Raw genomic sequence first — 11,997 nt, forward strand, 5'->3', positions numbered from 1 at the left:
TTAAAGATGCCCTCCAATGCATCTCTTCCACAACCCGCACCTCTGCACTCAGACCCCACCCCTCCAAATGTAACAAGGACAGAACGCCCCGGTGCTCACCTTCCACCCCACTAACCTTCGCATAAACCAAATCATCCGCCGACATTTCTGCCACCTCCAAACAGACTCCACCACCAGGGATATATTTCCCTTCCCACCCCTTTCTGACTTCCGCAAAGACCGTTCCCACCATGACTACCTGGTCAGGTCCACGCCCCCCACAACCCACCCTCCCATTCTAGCACCTTCCCCTGCCACCGCAGGAATTGTAAAACCTGCAACCACACCACTTCCCTCACCTCTATACAAGGCCCTAAAGGAGCCTTCCAATTCAATCAAAGTTTTACCTGCACATCCAGTAATATTATTTATTGTATCCGTTGCTCCCAATGCGGTCTCCTCTACATTGAGGAGACTGGACATCTCCGAGCAGAGCGCTTTCGGGAACATCTCCGGGACACCTACACCAGTCAACCCCACTGCCCTATGGCACAACATTTTAACTCTCCCTCCCACTCTGCCGAGGACATGGAGGTCCTGGCCTCCTTCACCGCCGCTCCCTCACCACCGGACGCCTGGAGGAAGAACGCCTCATCTTCCCCCTCGCAACACTTCAACCCGAGGGCAACTTTCAACAGTTTCCTCATTTCCCCTTCCCCCACCTCATCCCAGTTCCAAACTTTCAGCTCAGCACTGTCCCAGTGACTTGTTCTGACTTGTCCTACCTGCCTATCTTCTTTTCCACCTATCCGCTCCATCCTCCGACTGCTCCCGACCTATCACCTTCATCCCCTCCCCCACTCACCTATTGTACTCTATGCTATGTTCTCCCCAACCCCACCGTCCTCTAGCTTATCTCTCCACGCTTCAGACTCTCTGCCTTTATTCCTGATGAAGGGCTTGTGCCTGAAACGTCGATTTTACTGCTCCTCGGATGGTGCCTGAACTGCTGTGCTCTTCCAGCACCACTAATCCAGAATCTGTACCCCACCACATCACTTTGGTATCTGGCTGTGCACAAAGAGGAGTGGCACAGTCTGTACTGGGGCCCTGAAACACATGTTAAAGGCTATAATCACCAGAGCATTGAGAGCCCCACCACATTGTTTGCATGTTCTATTGTTTTTACAATGTTCCTGCCTTCCCTTGTTTTTTCTTAATAAAGTCGTTATTACACACACCTGCACAAGCTGTGAAATGAACTCAGGCCTCTCGATCCAAGATTCGGGATATTTTCACCACATCAGAAGGCATCAACTCTAACTTCCCTTGTCCCTTAGCCTGCTGAGTCGCGCCTGAATCAACTCCGCAATTGGGAGGAAGGGGCGGAACAGGACGACCGAGCAGCGGCCGGTCGTCTAACCAGAGTGAGTGAGGAGCGGGGCCAAAGCATTCTCGGAGAGTAAACGCTTCAGGATTGATCATTCTCACTACATAGTGGAGCATTAAGCCTCTCCCATGAATCAATGTGAGATTTTTAAGAAATTGTTGAGATGTAAATCTGATAACGTGAATTAGGGAGATTTAAACAATCCTTAGATAAACACATGGGTGATTTTGCACTTGTGTAGGGGGACGAGCTGAGAATAATTCATAGGATGGCGTGAATAATTCACAGGTAGGTTTACACAACTCGAGGAAGAAACTTATTTTCAAACTCCCAGAACGATTGGTAATTTACATACCTGGCTAGTATGGTTAAGTTGGACCAAACAATCTATTTGCATACTAATGATCTCAATGACTGTAACTCCACAGAGCAATTGTTAATGACTATTATTTCACCCATGATCCTGTGCAGAGATGAATATTCTCTGTAAACTCACTGATAACCTCAGACGCACGCGCAGTTTGGTTTCCATGCAGAGCATGCGCAGTGTCACATTGAACAGGTCACGGAGAAAAATAGACATGGAGCTGCTTTCTCCGGCAGCGGCTGCGATTGGCTTCAGAGAGCGGCGCTCAGAGCCAGTGTGAGCGAGCCAAGCTGGGAGAAAGGAGCGGAGAGATTTCACAATTCCTGGATACCGGTTAAAAATAACTCGAAAATGATCCTCAAAGCCCGGGTAAGGAGGCGGCGGTCTCTGATCAGGGAAGGGGCCCAGAGTCACGGCCGCCATTTGTTTGAGGGAAGAGGGAGCGCGGGCCTGGGGGCCGCCATCTTGAGAAGGTCAAGGTGCAGGAGGGCGGGGCTCTCGGGGTCTGTAGAACAATCAGAGGAAAGGGAAGCCCCATTGTTATTGATTAATTCCACGAACACAGCTTCACTGGGCGATCCTGCAGGAATATCCTCTCTCAGTCCTGCTGGGATGTTTCACCCCATCAGAACCAGCAGCTCTCCTCCTCTCAGCTCCCCTTCTGTCCTTCCTGCAGCATCTGTCCCCTGGAACATTGAGCTGCCTGTCCTGTCCCTCCCTCAGCTGTTGTTCTGTAATACCTGTGATATCCCAGTCCCACCTTAGATTACTTCACTAAAGACTTGAATGCACCCGATGGATGTTTCTTAACATCAGTAATTCTTTAATACTCACTTACATGTTTTTAATGACATCGTTTTGAAGCATTTACTTCACATTCAATCATTTACAATTGTGGGATTTGAACCTGTGTCCAGAGAACACTTGCTGAGTTTCTGGATAAATTATCACACAATAATGCCACTTGGCCATCACTTCGCCTGCTCACAGTTTGTATATCGCAGTGCAACATGAATCAAAACTCTTTCTTCCTGCACAATTGTTTGACCCGGCACTCTGGTGATGTGACTCAGTACGTCTCCATGTGGTATCCCTCACTGTCTGGGTCTAATTGCTGCTTCTGTCAGCGTCTCTCACTCTTGAAGCTACTCCAGATCATGAGCCAACAGAGTTCTCCACTCCAGAGAGATGAGGCAGCACAGGTCAGGAATGGAGACTGGGATTTTCCAGATCTCTGTGGGCTCAGTGCCATTCTATATGTGTAACCCTCAAAGCATTAGTCTAATTCCCATTCTGCCTATTTCTGTGTCTTCTACAGGTACTCATGGAGTTCCTGACTCAATAGACTTGCCAACAGCTGGTTGGGACGATGGTTGGTCAGCCAGAAAGACAAAGTCAGGGAGGTCGGGAGTCTTCAATAAATCCTGCTGTCAGGTAAAATCATTCCAGTGCACAGAGCAGAAAGTAATAAGGGGGATCCAAACATCAGCTAACAAGACATGACATAGAGAAAGTGCTGGAGGGGGAGCACAGTACAAACACAACCCAGGCTCAATCACCACGCCTGCTGCAAGTTTTGTTGTAATGAGACAGCATCGGGAGTTCCCAGTTATCAGTCCAGGCTGTGCTTTCTTAGGGAGCATCAGAACAACTGAGGGGAAAGCAGCCCTCCCACGAGAGGGTGGTAATGCTGCCTGGGATCTTTCTGTTGCCTATTCCCTCTCCAACACTGTATCTATGGCTTGTATTGTGGACCAGTGTCTTCAATCATTCTAACTCCTATAACAGTTCCTATCTCTGTAATCTCCTCCCCTCTCACCAATTATTTCACATATTTGAAACCTCCAGTCCAGATGACCATCCGTATCGCTGTAACTTGCTTCAGTCTCTACAACATGCCTTGTCTCGACAGTCTCCTCCTCCAACAACTGGAGATACAGGCTCTGTTTTTGTGCTGCATGACTCTTCGGCTGAGGTTTCCTAAATGGAATGAGTCGCGTTTGCCTGTGTTTGGCTCATATCCCTTCAAACCTTCTCCTCTCCATGTACCTGCCCGAGTGTCTTTTCCATATTGGAATTGTACTTGTTTTTACCATTTCCTCTGGCAGTCCATTCCGTCTATGCACCATCCTCTGTGGATAATGTTACCCCTCAGCTCCCTCTTTAAATCCTTGCTCTCTCACACCTCACGTTTATGCCTCTAGCTTTGGACTCACCTACCCTTGGCAATTCACCTTACTTAGACCCTACATGGTTTCATAAACCTTTATAAGGTCACCCCGTGGCCTCCTCTGCCCAGGAGAAATATTGATGACAGTGTTACCAATATCTCCAACTCATGTACTCAATGCTCTGACCAATGAAGACAAGTGTGCCAATTGCCACTTTCAACACCCTGTCGCCCTGTGATGCCAGTCCAAGGAACAATGTAACTGCACCCCTTGGTCTCTCCCTTTTCTACAACACTGTCCAGGGCCCAACCATTACCCGTGTTAGTCCTCCCTGGTTTGTCTGAACTAAATCCAACACCTGAATTAAACTCCATCTTTCATTCCTTGGCCCACTGGCCCAGTTGATTACCATCCCCTTCGATAACTATATTCCCTGCCCACTCTTCCACTAATCTTGGTATCCATAAACATACGAACAGGGACTCCTATATTTTCACTCAGATTGTTTATGTAAATGGTGCACAACAGTGGTCCCAGCACCAATCTTTACAGCATACTGCTGGTCAGAGGCCTCCAGTCTGAACAACAACCCTCTCCCACCACTCTCTGTCTCCCACTGTCATCCCATTTTGTATCCAGTTGGCTAGCTCTCCCTGATCCCTTGTGATCTACCCTTACTAACCAATGTATCATGCTATACCCTGAACAAGGGTTTGCGGAAGCCAAAAACAACATCTGTTGCTCTGCCTTCGTCTATCTTTTTGGTCACATCTTGATCAAACTCCAGTCCAGTTTGTGAGACATGTTTTCCCAGGCACAAAGCCATGCTGGCTGTCTGTATTCAGGCCTTATCTTTCCAAATGCATGGACGGCCTACCTCTCAGAATAACCTCCAACAACTGACCCACCCTGATGTCTCGCTCATCAGTCTGTAGTTCCCTGGCTTTCTCTTGCAGCCTTTCTTAATGAATGACACAACATTATAATCATAGTCAGAAAGTCATACCGCAATGTTTGGTTAACGCTAACCATACTCTAAAACGGATCTCATCCCACCTGCCTGTTCCTGGATCATATCCCTTCAAACCTTTCCTATTCCTGTACTAATCCCAATGTCTTTTAAACATTGTAATTGTCCCCATGTTCACCCCTTCCTTGGGAAGTTCATTCCACACACAACCCACCCTCTGTGTAACAATGTGCCTCATGTCTTTTTTTATATATGTCTCTCCTCTAAACTTAAAAATGTAGTGCCTTGTCTTGAAACTCCCCTGTCCATGGGAAAAGACAACTCCCATTGACTCTATCTATCCCCTCATGATTTTATAAACTTCTATGAGGTCATCTGTCAACATTCAGGTTTCAGTGAAAAATACCAACCTATTCAGCCTTTCTTTATACTGAAGCCTTTCGTACCCAGCCACATCCCAGTAAATCTCCTCCCAACCCTTTCCAGCTGAATAATATCCTTCCTATAACTGGGCGACCAGAACTGGACACAGTATTCCAGAAGAGGACTCACCAATGGCCTGTATAATCTCAATGCGACTTCCCAACTCCGATATCCAAAGGACTGAGCAATGAAAGCAAGTGAGGCAAGCACCTTTTTTTAAACGATCCTGTCTCTCCATGTTGCAAACTTCAAAGAATTATGTAGCTGAACCCTGAGGTCCCTCTGTTCTACAACGCTACTGAAGGTCTTGCCATTAATTGTATAAGCCCTGCCCGTGTTTGTTGTACCAAATTCTTTACCTCGCATTTATTCAGATTGAACTCCATCGACAGTTTTAAAATCTCCAGCACCTCCTTTTCTATAATGTGGACTCATTTCAAGACATTGAGTCATAGAGATGTACAGCACGGAAACAGGCCCTTCGGACCAACTCCTGCGTGATGTTTCTCGTCACATTTGCCACAATTTTGCCAATATCCCTCTGAACCCTTTGCTATTCATACACCCATCCACATGCCTTTTAAATGTATTTCTATCAGCCTCCACGATTTGCTCTGGCAGCTTATTCCATCCACTCTGTGGGAGCCAGTTGTCCTTTAGACCCCTTTGAAAAGTTTCCCTCGCCTGGGGAAATGACCTTGTCTATTGACCCTGTCAATGACCATCATGATTTTAAACACCTTTTATCAGGTAACTCCTCAGCCTCCCATGTTCATGTGAAAACAGCCCCAGCCTATTCAGGTTTTTCCCTGAAGCACAAACCCTCCAACCCTGGCAACATCTTTGGTCATTTCTTCTGAACCCTTTCATGTTCCGCGACATCCTTCCGATCGCATTGAGACCAGAATTGCACACAGTATTCCAATAGTAGTCAGGCCAAACACTGTTTAGTTCCCTCAGCGGCCCTGTCTTTATCCACAGTAAGTTCCAAAGTGAAATATTTGTTTTGGATCTTGTAGTTTCACACATCGTTGCCTTCATTGATCATTAAGGAGACAGGGTTTGTCCCGAGCTCTTCTTTTGTGCTTAATACACTTGTACAGTCTCTTTAGATTCTCCTTAACTTTCTCTGCCAAAGCGATCTCGTGTCCCCTTTTTACATTCCTGATTTCCATTCTAAGTGTATTCCTACAGCCCCGATGCTCCTGAAGGGATTCCCTTGAGCCAGCCAGTTATATCTGACATGTGACCCCTTTTTACTTGACCACAGCCTCGAAACTCAGCCAGTGTTTCCTAATTCAGTCAGCATTGAGCTGCACACTAACAGGAACATGCTGGCACTGAACGCTCCTTTTATCTCGGCTTTAAAATATTCCTACTTGCCAGACTTCCCTTGACCTGCAAATAGTCTCCCCAGATCTACTTTAAAAATTCCTGTCTAATACTATCTTGATCCATTGAATAACTTTAACTTGTGGACCAGGCCTGTCCTTTTCCATCGCTATTTTCAAACTAATACAATTGTGGTAACTTTCCAAAGTGCTCCCCCACTAACACCTCAGTCCCGTTCCCGACCTTGTTTCCCAAGGGGAGGTCAGGTTTAGCCCCATTCTCCAGTTGGGCCACTTACATAATGACTGGGAGTTTTCGGAACACACTTAACAAATTCCTTCCATCCAAATGCTTAGCTTAGTAACAATCCCAGTCCAGGTTTGGAACGATTAAGATCCCCTATCATTACAACCCTATTATTCTAAGAGATATCTGAAATCTCCTGACATATTTGCTCCTCCATCTCCCATTGCCTATCGCTGTAGTCCGACCGTAGAAAACTAATGACCAATTTTTATTTCTCAGTTCTACTAATATCGCTTAACTGGGCGATCCGACATGAATCCTCCCTCTAGGTACTGCTGGGATGTTTCCCCCCAATCAAACCCACCAGCTCTCCTCCTGTTTTCCCTCCTGTTCTATCCTTCCTGTAGTATCTGTCTCTGGAATATTGAGCTGCTGGTCCTGTTGCTCCCTCAGCTGTGTTTCTGTAATATCTGTGGGATCCCAATCCCATGTTCCCATCCATGCTCTGGGTGCATCTGCCTTATCTGTCTGGCCCTTTGCATTGAAATAACTGCAGTTTAATCCACCCGTTTTCCCTAATTGTCTGCTATGTTCTTGCCTGCCTTGTCTACTTATATTCCTCTCTTGAACATTTGTACCAGCCTCAACTTTCTTTCTGGCCTTACGACCCTTTGGGGTCACTCAGCCCTGCCAGACGAGTTTAAATCCTCTCGAGCAGCTCCAGCAACGTTCCCCACTAGGATGTGGGTCCCCCTCCTGATCCCAGTTCAGGTGTATTCCCCACCCTGTCTACCTGTGCTGACACCTTCAGACATCCAGGGACTTGCCCACCAAGGTCCCTGTATTCCTCAGTACTCCAGGAGGACCTACCATTCATGATGTATATCATTTGTTTATTAGACTTCCCACAGTGCATCACCTCACAGTGATCAGAAGTAAACTCCATCTGCCATTACTCTGCTCAGTTTATCATCTGATCAATATCAGACTGCAGCCTGAGTCCATTCCCCTCACTGTGGACAACACCCTCACCTTTCATGTTATCTGAAAACCTACTAATGTTACCATCTGCTTTCACATCCGAGTGATTAATGCCCAGAATGAACAGCAATGGCTCCTGCACAGATCCCTGTGGTACACCCGCTGGGCAAAGGCTTTCAATCACAAAACCAACCCTCCACCAATTGCGGACCCAGTTCACCAACTTACCTTGGATCCTATGGGATCTTCCCTTTTGGACCAGCCTTCCGTGTGGGACCTTGTCAAAGACCTTAATGAACTCCATATAAACCACATCATCTGCACTGCCCTCATCAATACCAGAGGACAGACGTCGAGCAAATCCATACAGACAATCCCAAATGAAATTGCGGGGGTATCCATTTTTGGCGAATACATTGTATAGGTGTTCTTCTTCCTCTTTTTGCAGTTCTGGTGTACTGCAGTGTGTTGTGGCCCTTTTGAACAGTGTCTTGATGCAACTTCTTTGGTGTGTGTTGGGGTGGTTGCTTTCGTAGTTCAGGACTTGGTCTCAGTGTGTGACTTTCCTGAAAACCTTTGTGGTGAATTCTCCGTTCAGTGTTCTCTGTACCATCACGTCCAGGAATGGGAGTTGGTTGTCCTTTTCTTCCTCTCTAGTGAATCGGATTCCTGTGAGTGTGGCATTGATGATCTGGTGTGTGTTCTCTATTTCTGTGTTTTTAATTATTACAAAGGTATCATCCACATATCTGACCCAGAGTTTGGGTTGAATTTGTGGTAAGACTGTTCTAATCTTTGCATTGCCGCTTCTGCTATGAGTCCAGAGATGGGTGAGCCCATGGGGGTGCCGTTGATTTGTTCATATATTTGGTTGTTGAATGTGAAGTGTGTTGTGAGACACAGGTCCAGTAGTTTGAGTATACAGTCTTAGTTGATAGGTTCAACGTCCTGTTGTGTGTTCTGTATGTCCAGCAGGTTGGCTATTGTTTCTCTGGCTAGGGTTTTGTCGATAGAGGTGAACAGTGCCGTTACATCGAATGAGACCATGGTTTCTTCCTTGTCTATGTGTGTATTTCTGATGATGTCCAAGAATTCCTGTGTTGACTGTACAGAGTGTCTGGATCCGCTGATCAGGCGTTTCAGTTTCTGCTGTAGTTCTTTAGCCAGTTTGTGTGATGGTGTCCCTGGTAGTGACACTATGGGTCTGAGTGGGATGTCTGGTTTGTGCACTTCAGGTAGTCTATAGAATCTGGGCATGTTGTTGCTTTCAGGTTTCATTCTCTGGAGGTCAAACCTGGTTATCTGTCCGTTTTTTTTGTAGGTTCTTCAGTGTGTTTTTTATCCTATTGGTGGGCTGCGGGGTGGGGTCAAACTCCACGCAATTTCATCCACAGATGCCTCGGGGAAAGACAACGGAACGAGGACATGCCACAACCCAAAGGACTAGCCATACTACCACACATCAAGAACATTTCGGAACTGACATCCAGACTACTGCGACCACTCGGACTCATACAGCACACAAACCAACAGCCACGCTCAGACAACAACTCATCAGGACGAAGGACCGATACCCAACATGAGCAAAACCAATGTAGTGTACAAAATCCCATGCAAGGACTGCACAAAACACTATATCGGACAAACAGGAAGACAGCTAACGATCCGCATCCATGAACACCAACTAGCCACGAAACGACACGACCAGCTATCCTTAGTAGCCACACACACAGATGACAAGCAACGTGAGTTCGACTGGGACAACACTACTATTATAGGACAAGCCAAACAGAGAACAGCCAGGGAATTCCTCGAGGCATGGCACTCATCCACAGTTTCAATCAATAAGCACATCGACCTGGACCCAATATACCGGCCACTGCAGCGGACAGCTGGAACTGACAACGGGAAGCAGCAGATACAAATCACTATAAGTGTCGGAGGAAAGATCACAGAAACGCTTCACAGGAGCCTCCCTGAGGAAGTCACCTAGACAGGGGACGAAACGTCCCTCCCTCACTGTGTGTGTGAGCATGTCCCTCCCTCACTGTGTGTGTGTGTGTGTGTGTGTGTGTGTGTGTGTGTGTGTCCCTCCCTCACTGTGTGTGTCCCTCCCTCGCTGTGTGTGTCCGTGTGTGTGCCCCTCCCTCGCTGTGTGTGTGTGTGTGTGTGTGTGTGTATGTGTCCCTCCCTCGCTGCGCTTCTCGGTGTGTGTGTGTGTGTGTGTGTATACACGAGTCACACCGTCACCATATGTGTTTGTGTGTCCCCCCTTCACTGCGTGTCCCTCACTCGCTGTTTGTGTGTGTCACTCCATCGTGTTGTGTGTATGTGTCTCTCTCTTGCTGTGTGTGTGCATGTCCCTCCCTCACTCTGTGTGTGTGTCCTTCCCTAGCTGTGTCTGTGTGTGTCCCTCCCTTGCTCTGTGTGTGTATGTCCCTCCCTCGCTGTGTGTATGCATGCGCCTCTCCCTCGCTGTGTGTGTGTGTGCGGTCCCACTCTCGCTGTCCATGTGTGTGTCTCTCCCTCGATGTGTGTGCGTGCGTGTCCCACGCTCTGTATGTGTCAGTCCCCCCCCCGTATGTGTGTGTCCCTCTTGCTGTGCGTGTGTGAGTGCATGTCCCCCCTTGCTGTGTGTGCGTGTCCCTCCCATGCTGTGTGTGCATGTCCTTCTCTCCCTTGCTCTGTGTGTGTGCACGCACGTCTCCCCTCTTGCTGTGAGTATGTGTCCCTCTTGATGTGTATGTGAGTGTCACTCCCTCACTGTGTGTCTGTGTGTCCCTCCCTTGCTGTGTGTCTTCATGTATCCCCTTTACTGTGTGTATGTGTGCATGTCCCTCTTGCTGTGTGTGTGTGTGTGTGGCCCTCCCTCACTGTGTGTGTATGTGTGTGTGTCTCTCCCTCGCTCTGTGTGTGTGTGTGTGATTCCACCCTCGCTGTCTGTGTGTGTGTGTGGCCCTCCCTCACTGTGTGTGTATGTGTGTGTGTCTCTCCCTCGCTCTGTGTGTGTGTGTGTGTGTGATTCCACCCTCGCTGTCTGTGTGTGTGCGTGTCCCTCCCTTGCTGTGTCTTTGTGTGTCCCTCTCTCGCTGTGTACCTGTGTTTGTGTGCTTGCGCATGCGTGTGTCCCTCCCTCGCTGAGTGTGCGTGTCCCCCTCTTGCAGTGTATGTGAGTGTCCCTCCCTTGCTGTGTGTGTGTGTGTGTGTGTGTGTGTGTGTGTCCCTGCCTCGCTGTGTTTCTGCGTGTATCCCCTTAACTGTGTGCGTGTCCCTCCCTTGCTTTGTGTATGTGTATGATCCTCTTGCTGTATGTGCGCGTCACTCCCTTGCTGTGTGTGTGTGTGTGTGTGTGTGTGTGTGTGTGTCCCTCCCTTGCTCTTTGTGTATATCCCCCTCACTGCGTTTGCACATCTCCCCTCGCTGTGTGAGTGCATGTCCCCCCCCTTGCTGTGTGTGTTCCTCCCTCGCCGTGTCTGTGCGTGTCCCCTTTCGTTGTGTGCGCATATGCCCTACCCCTCGCCGTGTGTCTGCTTGTCCCTCCTTCCCTGTGTGTGAACGTGTCCCTCCCTTGCTGCGTGTGTGCGTATCCCTCCTCGCTGTATGTTTGTGTATGACCCTCCCTCGCTGTGTGTGGGCATGTCTTTCCCTTGCTGTGTGTGTGTGTCCCTCCCTCGCTGTGTGTGTGTGTGTGTGTGTGTATGTGTGTGTCCCTCCCTCCTTCCCTCACTGTGTGTGTGTGTGTATGTGTACGTTTCACTCCCTCGCTGTTTGTGTGTCCCTCCCTTGCTGTGCGTGTGCGTGTTCCTCCCTCTCTGTGTGTCTCAGCAAGTCCCTTGCTCACTCTGTGTGTGTGTGTCTCTTCCTTGTTGTGTGTGTTTGTGTCACACCCTCTCAGTATGTGTTTGTGTGTGTGTGATTGCGTGTGTCACTCCCTTGCGTTGTGTGTATGTGTCTCTCTCTCGCTCTGTGTGTGCGTCTCCCTCCCTCGCTGTGTGTGTGTGTGTGTGTGTGTGTGTCTCCATCCCTCCCTCTCTATGTATGTACGCGTGTCCTTCCCTTGCTTTGTGTGTGTGTGTGTGTGTGTGTGTGTGCATGTCCCCCCCCTCGCTGTGTGCGCATGTTCCTCTCTCACTGTGTG

The 11,997-nt window shown here is 48.4% G+C and overlaps 1 long non-coding RNA gene across 1 annotated transcript in view; it reads left to right on the forward strand.

Annotated features, from left to right (window-relative positions):
* The first annotated feature begins 1,980 nt into the window (after positions 1-1,980).
* LOC140484496 (uncharacterized) overlaps positions 1,981-11,997 on the forward strand; it is a 31,069-nt gene continuing 21,052 nt past the window's right edge. Inside the window, exons 1-2 of the long non-coding RNA XR_011962198.1 lie at positions 1,981-2,105; positions 3,055-3,170. This is a non-coding gene — a long non-coding RNA (uncharacterized lncRNA). The remainder of the gene's footprint in view (positions 2,106-3,054; positions 3,171-11,997) is intronic.

The sequence above is a fragment of the Chiloscyllium punctatum genome, chromosome 13 (genome assembly GCF_047496795.1).
Source record: "Chiloscyllium punctatum isolate Juve2018m chromosome 13, sChiPun1.3, whole genome shotgun sequence".
Taxonomy (NCBI): Eukaryota; Metazoa; Chordata; class Chondrichthyes; order Orectolobiformes; family Hemiscylliidae; genus Chiloscyllium; species Chiloscyllium punctatum.